Raw genomic sequence first — 17,764 nt, 5'->3', positions numbered from 1 at the left:
GGACAGAAGGCATGGTATCCCCACCCACAAATGGGCCATGTGGATTCATGATGCCCATGTGTTCTTCCAAATGGTGTCTGTAACTCCCCATCCCCCTGCACCATCTCAGGGAGGAGAGCAGGTCGCCCCTCCCATCAAACAAAGAAAGCACATCTTGAGATTGAATTTTCCAATATTCAGGCAAGTGGGGGCTCAGAGCCAGAGTTCATTTGATTTACAAAAATACAGAAATGTGATATTTCTTGGAACCAGAGCAGAGGAAATACATATAAACACATTCACGATTTATTACATACACTTAAATCATCTTTGTTCAGCTCAGGGGTGGGGTGGCTGGGAGCATGAACTTCAGATCCAGGAAGATGGGTTTGGATCCAGCCTCTGCCACTTGCTCTCTAGAATAATACTCAAAACATTTCACTCCTCCAAGCTTCAGTGTCCTTATAAAAAAATGGAGAAAACAATACTGGTCCCATGTCATTGTGTGAAGATTGAATAGGACATAATAAGCCATATTAGAATTGCTTGTCAAGGTGTGTGGCGCATGATATGTGCTCGGTCAATAGCCTCTGTGTGTAGTAACAGCTCTGGTAGTAATTTTGCTAGCTGGAGGGATGGTAATAATTGTGACGGCAACAAGTATTTCATCCCCATTTTATAGATGAAGACATAAGCTCAAGGAAAAAAATCCCCAAGAGTCACCAGTTACCTTGCCTACCCCATGACACATCCTAAGACCTGACTCACGTTAATTTTTATGATTATCTGGGTGAATGGATTAATGAAAGGGGAAAGTGGAGCCGGTGGTATGGGGGGACGGGGTGGTGAAAATGCCTACTTAAGTCTGAAGTGGGGTGCAGAGTCGTTCATCAGCAGAAAGTTACTTGGATCACGTCTGCAGTGGGGGGCTCTTCCCTAGAGGCCTAGGCCAGCTGTCTTCAGGTCAGGGGCCTGAGTTGGCATCCAAAGACTCAAAGGAATGAATTGTACATGTCAGTCACAGGGTTGGCTTGGACACCACCGTGCTAGGGCACCACTGGGCCCTCTGACCACCTGGAGAACCTGACCAGGCCTGCCACAGAGATCTCAGAGTGCCAGAGAATCTCCACTGCAGCCTTACCTCTGCACAGTCAGGGCTTCTTTGAAGTCTGCCTCTCTCTGTCATTATGCTTGGCCAGGACTGCTCATCCTGATGGCACTGGGCACGCAGTGGGCTGCAGAGGGAGAGCTAGGGCACCTGGAGGCAGGCACTCTGTGTGACGTCGGAGGGTCCTTCTACCCCACGACCTCACTGCTGCCATCTGTAAGCGAAGGAACTGGACCAGATAGGGAATAAGGAGGGCTCCATCTCATGCCGAAGGCCAGGGCTAGGAGTGGCTGCCTGGGGTGCAGTGCTGGGAGGGTTTGCAAGGGGAGTGTCAAGGCTGGCCAGTGATTTGGGGGAAGAGTCAGGGCCCATCAGGGGAATGAAGTGGTTAAGGATGCCGTCAGCCCTAATAGCCACAAGTGAATTCTGTTGAAAGGGAGTTCCAGCATCTCACAGACCAAGCGGATACTGGGGATGGAAACCGAAGGCCAGACAGGATCCTCCCTGTCCCGTGGCATAAATGCCTCTCAGAACTCACAGATGGTCAGTCGGTTGTACAGGCAGTTCCTGTCATTCCACCGCCCGTCTGTGTACATCTCCACACACTGCTCGGTTCCCTGGGTACCAGTTGGTACTGCGGGCTCCCCTGGGTACCAGTTGGTGTAGTTTACAGGGGTCCCATCTGAGTAGCGGAAGTCTCCAGGGCTTGGACCTTCAATCAGGCCCACATAGGCATACGTGTTGTACTTCTTCACGAAGCTTGCAACGGCCTCGTTTTCCTCTGGACTCCTCACGACAACAATGTGGCCGCCTGCTTTGGGGCATGCCTCCCGAAAGGCATCAAAAGTGGCAGACTGCCATTGGTGGAGAAGACCTTCTCTCCTACTGCCAATATGGACCCCTGTAGACTAAGGGCTGGGAGCAGAGGAGTCCGGGTCAGGCCATTGACTGCTTTGTCTCTAAGCCACCTCTCTCACCTGCGCTCTCTGCCACCGGACTTTCCCCAGCCTCTCCATCTCTGCCTCTCTGTGTCTTCTCTTCCTCTTCCAATTGCAATTTTCTAAATTCTCTTCTAGGCTCTCATCCATGTACTCATTCATCTATTTAACAATTACTTATTGCCAGAAATGGTGCAATTTTCTGGGATTCAATAGAAAGCAAGAATAGGCAAAGACCTTGCTTTCCTAAGCCATTAGGAGTGGATTGTGTACACTTCTGTCGCCTCTGGGCCATTCCGAAATATCAGGAATCATCATTCCTTTCTGAAGACCTGAATGTCCACACACTTCTCTGCATCAAAAGGATATGAAAATTGTAAATATATATGTACACAATGCCAGAACACCAAGATAAAAGCAAATATTCTTAGATGTAAAAGAAGAGACAGACTCCAATACAATAATAATTGGGGACTTCAACAGTTTACTGTCTGCATTGTTAGATCATTTAGACAGAACATCAACAAAAACAAGTTGGCTTAAACTGTGTTGCAGACCAAATGGACCTAATAGACATTTGCGGAACATTTCATCTGACAGCTACAGAATACCCATTCTTCTTATTAGCACATGGAACATTCTCCAGGGCACACCATTTTAGGCTACAAAGTAAGTATCAATGAATAAAAATATTAAAATGATATCAAGAACCTTTTCTGACCACAATGGCGTAGGAAGGAAATTTTAAAATTTCTCGAAACAAATGAAAATAGAAACACAACATACCAAAACCTATGGTAGACAAAAAAAGCAGTAGTAAGAGGGAAATTTGTAACATTACATGCCTACATCAGAAAAGTAGAAAGATTTCAGATAAAAACCTAAAATTCATCTTAAGAAACTAGAAAAGCAAGAAAAAAGCCAAACCCCAAATTAGTAGAAAGAGAGAAATTTTTAAATTTGGAGCAGAGGCTGGGTGCAGTTGCTCACACCTGTAATCCCAGCACTTTGGGAGGCAGAGGTGAGTGGATCACCTGATGTCAGGAGTTTGAGACCAGTCTGACCATTTTGAAACCCCATAGCTACTAAAAATACAAAAAAATTAGCTGGACGTGGTGGTGGACGCCTGTAATCCCAGCTACTCGGGAGGCTGAAGCAGGAGAATTGCTTGAATCCGGTAAGCAGAGGTTACTGTGAGCCAAGATCGCACCATTGTACTCTAGTCTGGGCAACAGAGTGAGACCGTCTCAAAAAAAAAAAAAAAAAAAAAAAAGCAGAAATAAGCAAAAAGTAGACTAAAAAAGCAGCACAAAATACCAACAAAATGAAAAGTTGGGGAATCTTTTGTTTGTTTGTTTGAGACAAGATATTGCTCTGTCACCCAGGATGGAGTGCAGTGGCATTGTGTCCGGAATTGGTGGGTTCTTGATCTCTCTGACTTCAAGAATGAAGCCATGAACCCTCAGGGTGAGTGTTACAGCTTTTAAAGATGGTGTGTCCGGAGTTTGTTCCTTCAGATGTTCAGATGTGCCCAGAGTTTCTTCCTTCTGGTGGGTTCGTGGTCTCACTGACTTCAGGAGTGAAGCTGCAGACCTCCGAGGTGAGTGGTACAGCTCTTAAAGGCAGTGTCTGGAGTTGTTGGTTCCTTCAGGTGGGTTCGCAGTCTCGCTGGCCTCAGGAGTGAGGCTGCAGACCTTTGCAGTGAGTGTTACAGCTCATAAAGGCCGCACGGACCCAAAGAGTGAGCAGCAGCAAGATTTATTGTGAAGAGCTAAAGAACAAAGCTTCCAGAGTGTGGAAGGGGACCTGAATTGCCCTTACTGGCTCAGGCAGCCTGCTTGTATTGCCTTATCTGGCCCCACCCACATCCTGCTGATTGGTCCATTTTACAGAGAGCTGATCCGTCCCTTTTACAGAGCTGCTGATTGGTCCGTTTTGGCAGAGTGCTGACTGGTGAGTTTATAATCCTTTAGTTAGACACAAAAGTTCTCCAAGTCCCCAGATTAGCTAGACACAGAGCGCTGATTGGTGCATTTACAAACCTTTAGCTAGACACAGAGTGCTGACTGGTGCATTTACAAACCTTTAGCTAGACACAGAGTGCTGATTGGTGCATTTACAAACTTTTAGCTAGACACAGAGTGCTGACTAGTGCGTTTACAAACCTTTAGCTAGACAGAGAAGTTCTGGGAGCCCCTACCCATCCCAGAAGCCCAGCCAGCTTCACCTCTCACTGGCACTCTTCCCAGGACTTTGTGGCACCTAGCCCGGGCACATTGGCAGCCCAGAGGGAGCTCGTCCCTCCATCAAGCCCAGCCCATGCCCACCCGGAACCCGCGCCTGCCCGCACGTGCGGCGCGCAGCCCCGGCTCCCGCCTGTGCCTCTCCCTCCGCACCTCCACACGAACAGAGGGAGCCAGCTCTGCCCTTGGCCAGCCCCAGAGAGGGGCCCCCACAGCGCAGCGGTGGGTTGAAAGGCTACTGGAGCGCGGTTAGAGCAGACGCCGAGGCTGAGGAGGTGGCGAGAGCCAGCGAGGGCTGCTAACACATTGTCACCTCTCAGCATGATCATGGCTAACTGCAGCCTTCAACTCCTGTGCTCAAGTGATCCTCTTGCCTCAGTCTTCTGAGTAGCTGGAACTACAGGCATGTGTCATCACACCAGGCTAAGATTTTTTTTTTTAGCTTTTCAAAGACAAGTTTTTGCTGTATTTCCCAGGCTCGTTTCAAACTCCTGGCCTCAAGTGATCCTTCTGCTTCAGCCTCAGTGCTGAAATTACATGTATGAGCCACCATGCCCTGCTGAAAAGTTGGGTTTTTGAACAAATAAACATAATTGACAAACCATTAGCTAGAAAAGTAAGAAAAAAAGAGAAGACCTATATAAAAATCAGAAACAAGAAAGGAGACATTATATAACTGATATCACAGAAAGACAAAGGATCATTAAAGACCTTTATAAACAACTGTTTATAAACAAAAATAAATTATCTCACCCCAGGGAGACTGGCTTTTATCAATAAGACAAAAAAGAATAAATACCGGTGCGGGTGCAGAGAAAAGGGAACTCTTATACACTTTTGGTGGAAATGGAAAGTACTACAGCCATTGTGGAGAACAAAATGAAGCCTTCTCGAAAACCTAAAACTAGAACTATCATATGACCTAGTAACCCCACTACTGGGTATTCAAAGAAAAGGAATCCAGTATGTTAAAGAGGTATCTGTTCTCCTGTGTTTATTGCAGAGCTATTCATAATAGCCAAGATATAGAATCAACCTAAGTGTCCATCAGTGAATGAATGGATTTTTTAAAAATGTAGTAACTAAACACAATGGAATACAGTTCATCCACAGGAAAGAATAAAATTCTGCCATTCATGGCAACATAGATGAACCATTATGTTAAGTGAAACACAGCCAGGAAAAGAAAATTAAACACAACATGTTCTCACTCATTTGTGGATGCTAAGAAAACTTTGCTAATATCATAGAAGTAAACATAGAACAGTAAGCAAACAGTAGAACAGAATATATTAGAGGCTGGGAAGATTAAGGGGAATGAGAAATGGGAAAGGTGGGGCAATGGGTACAACATTACAGCTAGATAGGAGAAATGAGTTGTAGCCTTCTTTAGCACTGTAGGGTGACCATAGCCAACCAAAAAATTATTGTATACTTGAGAGGATTTTGAATGTTATCAACACAAAACAATGATAAGTTTTTGAGGTGATGGATATGCTGCTTACCTTGATTTCATCATTGCGCATTACATACATGTGTCAAAAGAGTCCACTGTGCCCATACATATGTAAAATAATTGTGTCAAAAATAACATTTTTTAAATTAAAAAGAGAGTAAAGAATACATTACCAGAAGTAAAAACAAACAAACTCCAAGAAAAGACTATAATTACAATTATATCCCTAAGTGTCAATCTGAAAAGATGGCTTGGATATATAAAAGAAAACACTAATTGTAGAAGAGTATATGCAGTATGATCTTATTGGTGCAAAGTAAGAGAATGTGTTTGTGTGTCTGCACGTGTGTGTTCCTTAGCCTATTTCTTTGAAGACAGTTGCTGCTACCTGCCAGTTTCAGTTCCTCCAAGGTACAGAATGGGAAAACCTCTCTTCCTCTCCTCAAAACCTCAGTAAAGCGTGATGTGTTTCTCTGGAGTTTGGAAAGTTCAAAATGTTCAGGGGAGAAAGAAGGGTGACAGGGCTGCATTGGCAAAAATGGAAATAAAAACAAGTAATGTGATTTTTAAGGCAAATTGGATGCTATTTCTAGGCAACAGAAAGATATTTATTGTGTTATTCTTTTTAAGAATAAAATGGCATTATTAGAGAGGCATCAATGTAATATACATGTGTGTAAATATACAGCACACAACATATGTGTGTGTACATATGTATATAATGCATACACACATATTTGCTTAGTTTACTGGCAGCCTCAGGAAAGAAAAGCCTCAACTTTCATCCCCTTCATGTGACTGAGCTGTCCCTTAGATTCTGACATTATAAGTGATCTTGAAATATATCCATGATTAGTAAATTAATTTGTGCATTCCCTTGTCTTCAGGTACAGGTAGAACAAGCATGTTCCTCTGACTCTGGGAAGGTTCTAGCAGAGGACTGAGCTGGAAAAAGGATTTCTAGACAATTTTGGCAATCCATCTAATCCCTGTCAGCCTCAGTTGACTGAAGTATGGAATGGGGATTTACTCTCTGTACAGCTCATAGAGTGCTGTGATGATCCAAAGTGACAGAAAGAACCAGCAGTCACAAACAGACTCCTCCTACTGCTAGCACCCAGGGCAGCTGGAAAAGGGGTCAGGGGAAGGGTCCCGTGAGCACTAAGAGAGAGGCCTCAAATATGCAGAGAAGCCCATGCACTGTCCTTAGGGCATGTGCATGGCCTCCACTCTGCACCCCTTTGAAACAGGAGAGTCCCCTGATCCCCCTCACAGGATGCATGGCAGGGGTGTGGATCACCTGTTTGGTTGCCCCACTGCTCAAACCCCTAGTGGGAGCATGCAGATGGTCAGGTGCAGAGGCTGGGGTGAGTGCTCTGTGGTCCGGCCCCACGGTAGTGTCTAGGGATGGGTGCCTGTAACTTGTGTTACAAAGCTCTTTCAGCTTTGCATACACAGGTGGCTTAAGTGTTAATCAGCCCTATGGACCCTCTGCCTTATCATAAGGGCAGAGAGCCAGTGTGACAGCTTTCTGCATCCCAAGCTTTCACCCAGCATCCTGGAAGAATCAGATCACATATGGGCTTGAAGGATGAGTGCAAGATTTTATTGAGTGGTGGAGGTGGCTCTCAGTGAGATGGATTGGGGGCCAGAAAGGGGAATGGAGTGGGAAGGTGATCTTCCCTTGGAGGCGGGCCACCCAGTAGCTGGTATCTTCTCTGATCACCTCTGTGCAAACTCCCCTCAGTGTTCAGATGTTCCTTCTCTCCTCTCTGTCTCTCTCTGCCACATCGTTCCACTGTCCATTTGCTTGTCTGCTGGTCTGCTTCTGGAGCCTGGGGTTCAGGGTTTATATGGTTGCAGGATAGGGGTTGTGGCAGGCCAAAAGGCAACTTTTTGGTCATGAAAACAGAAATGTCTTTTCCCATTTAGGGCCACGGGTCTTCAGGCTTGAGGGTGGGGCCTTTGTTGGGGAACCACCCTTTTTCTACCCAGTGTTTCACTGTCTCCCATCACTATCATTTCCCCCTCTGAAGAGGCATATCTGACTGCCATTAGAATATGGACGATGACCAGTCTTAGCCACTTCCTGCTGACAGGGGGAGTTCTTTTGGGGAAAATGTCAGTCAGATTCCTCCCAGAGGTCTATCTAAGGGTCTCTGGCTAAGGGGAGCCATCATCTGAGGCTCTGATTGCCTAAACATCTTGAGTTTGATGACCTCTAAGTAAGAGAGAAAAAAAAAGTTTTATAAGGTTAAATAGGCATGGGTTAAAAGTGTGTATTATACAAGGAAAGAATCTAGTGCCAAAGACACAGAAATAAGAAGCAAAATGTACTAATTACCCTGAAAACACTATTGTACCCCATGGTATAGAACAGAACAAAGGTAGGAACAGCAAGCATAGGCAAGACTATAAAGAGAATATACATGGAATGTTAATTAACACTTATCTTTTGTGATTTTTAGCTTGAATTTCCTGATCTCTTCACAATGGTATTTTGGGTGCTGTTCTAGGTTGAAAGAGGTGACTCTGTTGGCTTCCCAGGCCTTAGCTTGTATACTGAATCCAAGAGTCTATCCTGGTGACCTTGACCTTCACCGCTGTAGGAGTGGAAAGAAGTGCAGTGCAAGGTCCCTCCCAACCAGGGCATATTGAGGGAGAAAGGTAAAGAAGTACCTCTACCAGTACTAGGTCCCCTGGGTTGAATAGAGGCGGGCCTGGTTCATGGGACTGGGCCTTCAACAGTTGTTTCAGTTTCTGTTGGAAATGGACCAAACAGGTTTGTGCTTAATTAAATCAGAGGTTTCTTGGTCTAGCAAGAAATCATTCGTGAGAAAAGACCATCCATACATAGTCTCAAAGGGACTCAAACCCAGCCTTGAAGAAGTGTTTCTGATACACAGCAGGACTATGGAAAGAAGAGCAGTCCAGGGGAGATGAGTCTCCTGAGACAGTTTCTTCAGTTGCCTTTTGATAATATCATTTGTCTTTTCCACCTTTCCTGAGGATTGTGGTCTCCAAACACAATGAAGACGGTACTGTATGCCTAGTGCCTTTGAGACCCCCTGGGTGACAGCTGCCTTGAATGAGGGGCCATTATTGCTCTGGAGGTACTTAGGGAGTCCAAAGTGAGGAATTATCTCATTGATTAGTACTAGCCTCAGAGGCTTTCTCTGTCTGACGTGGAAATGCTTCTACTCAGTTAGTGAAGGTATCTATCCATACTAGGAGGTACTGGATGCCCCTTGCTTTTGGCATATGGGTGAAATCCATTTGCCAGTCTTCCCCCAGGTAGCCTTGGAGAAGATGCTGTTAATTAAGGGGATTGTTTTTAAGGCAGGCCTTGCAAACATTAACAACCTGTTTAACTGTTTATATCAGGTTTTTATCTGAGAACAATCTAAGCCAGTTGATAGGTTTTATCTTTACCTAGGTGGAAGGCCTGGAGAAGGCTTTTAAGAACTTTTCATTGGTTGCCAGCTGGTAGATAAAGCATACCATCCCAAGAGGTGGCCCATTCTATTTCCACAGGAGAGTATTGAGGTTTTATTTCTCTGATGGGGCCCTCCCAGATCAGTGGGGCTTCAAGTGGGTCAGAGACCTGGGGCTCGCTTGCTGCTGATTTAGCTGCTCAGTCTGCCAGCCTGTTTCTCTCAGCTATTTCATCTATCCCTCTTTGGTGGCCTTTACAATGTATTACTGCCACTTCCCGTGGGAGGAAAACTGAGCAAAATAGTCTATTAATTTCCTCATGGCATTTAATGATACCCATTAGCTGTGAGGAAGTTCCTCTCTTTCCAGATAGTGGCATGGGTAAGGAGAACTAGGAAAGGATACTTAGAATCAGTATAAATGTTAACTGTTTTTCCTTTGCTTAATTCAAGTCCTCTCATGAGGGTGATTAGTTTGACCAGTTGAGCACTTGTGCTAGAGGAGAGAGGTGTGCTCTCAACAATATAGTTCAGAGTAACAATTGCATACCCTGCTTTATGATTTCCTTTTTCAACAAAAGAACATCTGTCCATAAAAATAATCCAGTCTGGATTTTTAAAGGGGTTTTCTTGAGGTCTCCTCTGGCCGCATAAGTTTGTACTACTATTTATTCACAGTCATGTTAAGTTCCCCAGCTTCCTCTGGGAGGAAGGTAGCTGGATTTAGGGAGGGACAGGTTCTTAATTGGACTGAAGATCCTTCTAATAACAGAGCTTGATACCTGAGGAGGTGGTTGCCTGTTAGCTAGGGACTCCCCTTGAAAGTATTTCTGCCACATTATGTGGGGTATAAATGGTTAAGTTATTACCCATTACTAAGTTATTAACTTAGTAGCCTCTGGTACCAGCAAGGCTACTGCTGCAATTGACCAGAGACAGGCCAGTCATCCTTTGGCTACCAAATCTAGCTCTTTACTCAGTTAGCCCACAGGCTACTGGGCTGGACCCTGGGCCTGTGTTAGGACTCCCAGTGCCATTCCCTTTCTTTCTGATATATAAAGATTAAACGTTTTTCCCATGGGGGGGGACTAAGGGCTGGTGCCTTAAGCAAGGCTTGTTTTAGTTGGTCAAAGGCCTTTTAACCTCCAGTTCCCAAATTAGGCAGTGAGTATCAGCTGCTTGAGTCTCCTTTATTAGGTGATAGAAGGGATGTGCTATTTCACTGTACCCAGATATCCATAGTCTGCAGAATCCTGTAATGTGTAAGAATCCCCTCAGTTGATTGAGTGTTTGGGGAGGAGAAAGGAGGAGATAGATTTAATACTTTCTTTGCCCAATGCCCTGGTCCCCTCTGACAAGACCAGGCTTAGGTACTTCACTGAAGTCTGACAGAGCTGAACTTCACATTTTGAAACATTATATCCTCTGTTAGCCAGAAAATTAAGAGGAGCCTTACTTCCCTCCTGAGAGATTTCCTCACTTGGAGTGCAGAAAAGAAGGTCATCCATGTATTGCAAAACTTTGACTTGAGGATAAAGGAACTTGGAGAGATCTCTCCATAATGCCTGCCCAAACAAGTGGGGGCAGGAATCCCTGAGGTAACACTGTCCAGGTTAACAGGGTGGTTTGGTTAGAGGGATCCTCAAACAAATTTGTTTGCATTGGATCCTCAATGCAAACAAAAACTGGGAGTTGGGGTATAATTGTATGCAGAAGAAGGCATTATTTAGGTCCAGGAACCATTTAGTTCCCTCAGGTATTTGAGCTAGCAGGGTATACAGATTGGGAACCATTGGGTGTATTGGAACCACAGCCTCATTAACAAGGAGGTGGTCCTGAACTAGTCTCTATTTCTAGTTGGGTTTTAGTACCCCCAATATTGGGGTATTACAAGAGCTATTGCAGGGTTTGAGTGGGCCCTCCATCTTCAAGTTATCAATGATGACTTCTAGTCCTTTCCTAATCTCTAGTTTCAGGGGATATTGTTTCTGGTTAGGAAAGGAGGTGGGATCGTTAAGATGGAACCAGACTGGTATGGTAGTTGTGGCTCTGCCAGTCTTCTCTTGAGTTGCCCAAACTTCTGGGTTAATATTGGCCTCTAGTAGGATTAGACAAAGAGTTTCCCTAGGGGCCATCAGAATGATTGTCCCCATATGGGCCAGAATATCCCTACCCAACAGAGGAGTTGGGCTTTCAGGCATAATTAGAAAAGCTTTGGTGAACAACCCCGCTACAGCTAAGGGGTTGGAAAAAATATTGGGTTAAAGACCTTCCTGAGATGTCCCTCAAAGTCATTCTAAGAGAGGAGTGGGGGCCTGGATTCAAGAGAACTGAGAGACCAGCCCCAGTGTCCAAAAGGAGGTCCACTTTCCTCCCTTCAATTTCCATGATTACCCAGGGCACCTGGATGGTAATGGTGGTCTGGACCACGGGAGTCAGGAGAGGAGCCCTGGGACCTGTCAGTCCTGCTGCTGGACCATTTGGAAGACTAGCTCTGGACCTGGTGACCAGCATGCCAGGAACAGTCCACCCTCCAACGGTCCCCATTGCAGATTGGACAGGGTTGAGGTGGCTTCCTCATGCTGCCTGAGCAATTCTTCTTAAAATGCCCTGGTTTGCCACGTCTGTAGCAATCAACAAGTGCACCCTGAGAGTTCTGGGGTTTGTGGGCTTGTCTGTTGGCCATTAAAGTCTCTGTTTCTTTCCTGTATTTCCTCTCTCTCTTGTGCCTACCTATCTCTATTATAAAAGACCAAGTGGGTACTTTCAGAAGGTTCTCTAAAGTACTGACTGGTCCCAGGGCCTGTCTTTGTAGCTTCCTTCTGATATCAGGGGCTGCCTGAGTAATAAATTTATCCTTTAGGATTAGTTGTCCCTCAACTGAATCAGGGGATAGAGAGGTCTGCTTTACTATAAGGCCTCCCTTGGCCTTTTCAGAAAGGCAGTGGGATTTTCATCGAATCCCTTGTCAATCATGGATTATTTAATATAATTGAGAGACTTGGTCCTGGTCTTATGTAAGCCCACCATTATGCACCTCTGAAAGTGTCTCCTCTTCCAGTCTTCCATTTTTGTCATTGGGATCCCATTTAGGGTAATCTATTGACACTGCTTCTCTTCCAGTTGGATAATGTTTGCCCCCTTCCCTGACACTATATGGGATACTAAGCTCATCCCCAAATCTCTCTGCTGCTTGCAGAGCAGGCTGCTTCTCAATGTCTGTCAAGGTCTGGTTCAAAAGCACCATAACATCTCTCCAGGAGAGATCAAATATTTGGGTGAAATTCTGGAAAGCCTCTATATATCTGTTGGGGTCATCTTAAAACTTCCCAAAATCCCCCTTAATTCACTTTAAGTCCTGTAGAGAGGAGGGGACCTGGACCTTACTGGGCCCAAATTCACCAGACATTGGTTTAATGGGCAAGAGTGAGGTTGGGGCTTGTGTAGGGTAAGGAATTTTAGGAGGGGGCAAGTGAGAGGCTGAAGCTGAATAGGAAGGTCGGGGTGAACCCAGAGGGGAAGAGCTGGGGGGGCTGGCTTCTCTGCTTGGGGTGCCTCTGGGATTCATATCTTTAGTTTCCTAGGCTTGCCCCTTGCAGTCTTCCCTGAGATGGCAAACAGGAGGACTGGATCAATCCTACACTGTCAGCAAAGGTCTAGATTGCCTTGCAAGGTATAGAAATCCTACACATGTGGGACCTCAGACCATCTATCCTCATGTGTACAGAAAAAGTCCAACTGCTGGATAGTATTGAAATGTATGGTTCCTTCCTGAGGCCCACCCAGTCCTTCATAATTTGGCCAAACTTTTGTGTAGAGGGCTATGAGGCATTTTTCTTCCAGATTAAGAGGGTCAAAGCAGTCCCATTGGTTCTGGATACACTCCAGAGGGGTATAAGCTGGGGATGGTGAAGAGAGATGGATACCTATTCTGAAAGACAGAGAATAGAGGCATCCCTCATTCCCTTCTTTCTTTCAGTGAAAGCTCAGGGTGTGATGGATAAAGTGAGTGTCCTTCCTTTCTCTTCCATCTTTTTGTTCCTGAGCCCTGGTGACCTTGGCAGGTGCCACTCATGATTACCAATGTGGCATGCACCCATGAAGCAGAAAAGGCCTAGATAACAGGAATTATTTGCCTTCACCTATGCCTCCATCTTCCCCTGCTGTCAACAACCTTTGAGTTCCCTGGGCCTCATTTATGCCATGAAGCATGGCCTCCTTCCATGGGTGGGGATTTAGTGTGCAGGAATTGGTCCTGCCCATTTACATTGTGCCTGATGCCTGGCTTTGGATCCCTCAGATCTGGTTTTCCTTTCTAGGGCCTCAGTCTGAAGTTTGGAATCAAGTGTGGGACTAGAAAGTATTTCAAGAGGCTGCACATATCTGTTTCAAATGAGCTCTGCCAAGTGTGCTGGTATCATCCGGCGGGGCCTGCTCCTCTGTTATTTTCCCTTTCAGCAGCAGAGTGCTGGGAGGGGGAACCCTCTTGCTTAGAAAAGGAAAAGAAAAAAACCAAAAACCCAAAACAGTGTAAGGGGAGAGAGGGGAAGGTACTGGGGGAATGTTAGAAACAAATTTTCAATGCCGCTAAAGAAATAGCACTCGAACACAAATTTTCTCAGCAAGGCAAATTTGCTTCTGCAGGAGGGTGTGTCTCGCATGTGGAGCAATGGTGAGAGCACCCAGAACAAAGGAAAGAAGGGGTTTTTATTGTCTCTTAACGCAGCTTGTCCCTGTAACTGTACCGTGCCTCCATTGGCTGGAGTTGGACTGCACAATCTAAGCTGAACCCGGTTGGCTAACTTGAAAAGTGCAGGAATGTGGTTACCCTGGTGGGTAGGCAGGAAGATCAGTTTCAGCAGGAGAAGCCTTTGTGATGGGAGGAGTAATTCACAGAGTGGGTAGCAGATGTTAAATGTGTACTCTATAGATAAGGACTGGTGGGAAGGTTGTTTACCAGGGCCAGGGGAACACAGAGAGTAAGGAAGTCTGGCCTTGAAAGCAGGGAGCAAAGGACAAGAAAATTTAAGCAAGCTAAACCTTTGAAGAAGAATTTCCTACTGTATTTAACAGGGAAGAACCCCTTGCTCAGTGCAAATTTTTTGCTTTAATCATTGTATCTTTCCCCAGGATCGAACCGGGCTGAACTCCTTGGCCAGAGGAGGGAAAGTTCCATCAGCGTGGCAGCCAAGAAGTGCTGGCTGGCCTTTCCAGCAGGGCCCCTGGCAGGAGCCACTGTTTCTCCCACCCCTTGTGGCCACTGGGCATGGCTTTTGCATGCTGTGGACATTCCTATGTGTCCGAGCCAGGAGGGGAGCTGGTATGAGAAGGGGGGCAGTGTACCATGAGCAACTGTGGCTGTCAGAGGGGATGTGGGCATTGGCGCATTCGAGAAAAAACAAAAACCACATTGTTCTGATTTGCACCTTTGATGGCTAAGCCAAACACTCATTCTGTTTAATAGTATAGCCACAGCCTGTAGCAAAACTCTTAACTTTATAAAGGAAGAAATAAGAGCCATTTCAAACTGTGAAAGAAATAAAGACACCAAGTGAAGTCTGTGGGTCTTGGCCAATGGAGTTCAGTCTTGGGGCCTTCCAGCAAAAATGCCTTTGGTTGTCTGAGGGTTTTACTCCAGTCCAATGTGGCAACCAGACCCCTGTGAAGGGAAACAGAGCAGGAAAGAGAGAGGTGGCAGGGCCCTGGAAAAGATACAGATCTGACAGTTTCACATCTGTACTCCCCCTCGCGATGAATATCCCAGACAGGGCTCCAGCTGAAATGGAAGAGCTCCCTTATCCCTCTTGCAGGACACACAATAGGGGTATGGCTTGCCTGTTCAGTCACCCCACTGCTCAAACCCCCAGGGGAGCATGCAGATGGGCAGGTTACAGAGGCCAGGGTGAGTGCTTTGGGCTTTGGCCCTGTGGTAGTGTCTAGGGGTGGGTGCCTGCAACCCCCCTGTTACAAGCTCTTTCAGCTTTCCCGTCCACAGACATCTTGAGTGTTAATCAGCTCAGTGGACCCTCTGCTGTATCACAAAGGCAGGGGGCCAGTGTGACAGCTTTCTGTAACCTGAGTTCTCACCCCCAGCATCCCAGAAGAATCAGATCACACATGGGCTCAGAAGATGAGTGCAAGGTTTTATTGAGTGGTGAAGGCGGCTCTCAGGGAGATGGATAGGGAACTGGAAGGAGGAATGGAGTGGAAGGTGATCTTCCCCTGGAGTTGGGCCTCCCAGTAGCTGGACTCTTCTCCAATCGCCCCAGTCGAACTCTCCTCAGTGTTCAGCTGTCCCTCCTTTTTTCTCTCTCTCTCTGCCACATCATTTCGCTGTACGTCTGCTTGTCTGCTGGTCTGCTGGTCTGCTTCTGGTGCCTGGGGTTCAGGGTTTATATGAGTGCAGGACAGGGAGTGTGGGGGGCCAAAAGGCAACTTTTTGCTCACAAAAACAGAAATGTCTGTTCCCATTTAGGACCATGGGTCTTCAGGCTTGTGGGTGGGGCCTTTGCTGGGAACCACACTTCTACCCAGTGTTTCCCTGTCTCCTGTCCATATCACCTTCAGTCTTACCTTGCCCACATGGGGAAAGCATCATCTTCCTGGTTTCAGTCATACTGGATGAGGCGGGAGTCCTGCCACAGGGAGCGGGATTCCAAGTGCAATGAGTCTGTGGACTCTGAGGTGGCTTGGCATGGGCGCCCAAGGACTGGCTATGTGAAGAGGATGTCCCTGCAGAGGGAGGAAGCCCAACGTGGAGGGTGAGGCCCCGAGGAGAGTGAGAAAGATACTGAAGGAGAGCGGACTAGCGGGGGCAGTGAAGCCTAAGCAGGGGGAGGAGGCTATGGACACAGCTGAGTGGCCTGGCATGGGCACTCGGAACTCAGCAGGAACTACGGCAATTCTTAGAGCTAAGAGTGACAAATTTGTGTTGGGAGGAGAACCATCTTCTTAACGACATTCTTTAGATTCACTGGTGCCATGTGCTGGTAAACTGTAGCTGTTTCAACATCAAACACGCATAGTGCCCCCTGCAGCCTGCAGGTGAGTGCTTGGCACTCCCTGACGGCGGGTGGTAGGCCTCATGCACGAGTCCACATTGCTACAAAGCAATTGATGGGCAACAGAGACAGTGTGATGAGGAATGGGATCTTTACAATAGTCCCAAAGTGTGTCCTCACAACATAGTCACTGATTGAAACCAGAAAAAGAACGTATTTATGGTGGCGAAGCGTGACACCCACCACCTTAATTCAATGATCAACACGAACATCATCAGTCTTGGGGCAAACTAAAGTCCCATGCTGCCCGGTAGAATGGGAGGAGCACAGCGGGTGTCTATGGTATTTCTGCCAAAGTTACAGAACCTGAATCTAATTGTGAGCCAATACATCAAAAAAAAAAGAACAACAGCAACAAACCAAAAAATAAACAAAGTGAGGGGCATTCTACACAGTCAGTCTCCTGTGATCTTCACACTGTGTTCAGGTCATGAAGATGAAGGGAAGACAGAGGGACTTTGTGGGTTTCAGGACACTGGAGAAGCGTGACAAAGGAATACGGCACATGGCTCACAAATGGATCCTTTGCTATAAAGGACACTATTGGGGCATTGGGTACATTTTGCATAGGGCCTGAAGACTATGTGGAGTTATTGTATCAGTGTTAATTTCTTGATTATGGTTATAATGCGAAAATGTCTTTGCGTGAGAAACACATTAAAGTATTGGGGTGTTGGGGTTTCATGTTGACAATCTCCTCTCATAGGTTCAGGAAAAAATATTTGTACCATGCCTGCAATTCTGTAAATTTGATGTTTCAAGATAATAAAAACAAAAAGGAAACTGAGCCTCAAAATGTTACATAACCTGACCGAGTCCACATGGGTAAAAAGTGACAGCTCTGGGTCAAAACTCAGGTGTGCCTTTTCCCTAAAGCCACGCCCTGCCCTGCCAACCACAAGGCCCTGCACATCCGAGTTGGCCTCTGTTCCTGCTCATCACCTGCAAAACAGCCCTGCCCCCCCCACAGCCGAGTTGCTAGAGCTGCTCCCCATCTGCCCCTGCCCTGCTCTGTCCTGGCTCCCCCATCCCACACCTGGCCCAGCACTCATCTCACCTTGTAGCAGGCAGCACTGGGGCAGCAGAAAGAGTCCATGCTGCAAATTGCACTGGCCAGCTTCCCGCTCCCAGGAGTGGGATCCATTGGCTGATCTCCTGCTGCCCGGAAGAGCTCCAGACTCCTCAAGGGTTTGAGATTCATCAAACCAATTCCAAATAAACCAGGGGAGGTTTTCCAGTCTTGGTTCCCATTGTCACCACTTCCACCGTTGGAGATTCCCTCCTAATCCAGATGCTTGAACCAGGACTAGGACTTCATATATCACTGGGACACTTAGCATAATCACCATTGCAGGTTGCCAGACATCACCCAAAGATAGTTCTGCCAAAGACGGAAAGACAGAAACTGCAGATCTCCCATGACTTTCCAGGTGCTGCCCTGATTCCTCTAGCTGAACCCGCCAGAGCAGAGGGAAGCAGAACTTGAAGCATGTTTGCCTGTCATTCTGCCCATGTGCCCACCAATTCAGCTACAAGCTCCAGGGA

The 17,764-nt window shown here is 46.4% G+C and overlaps 1 pseudogene across 1 annotated transcript; it reads right to left on the bottom strand.

Moving 5' to 3' along the window:
* Window positions 1-671: 671 nt before the first annotated feature.
* LOC112631041 lies at window positions 672-17,420 on the bottom strand (annotated as a pseudogene). Its single transcript, XR_003121063.1, has 3 exons — window positions 17,277-17,420; window positions 15,732-15,948; window positions 672-2,002 (listed from the first exon to the last, which is right to left on the bottom strand). The product of XR_003121063.1 is annotated as a pulmonary surfactant-associated protein A-like (transcript).
* Between the last annotated feature and the right edge of the window lie 344 nt (window positions 17,421-17,764).

The sequence above is a fragment of the Theropithecus gelada genome, chromosome 9 (assembly GCF_003255815.1).
Source record: "Theropithecus gelada isolate Dixy chromosome 9, Tgel_1.0, whole genome shotgun sequence".
Taxonomy (NCBI): Eukaryota; Metazoa; Chordata; class Mammalia; order Primates; family Cercopithecidae; genus Theropithecus; species Theropithecus gelada.
This window is presented reverse-complemented; position numbering and strand designations above follow the sequence as displayed.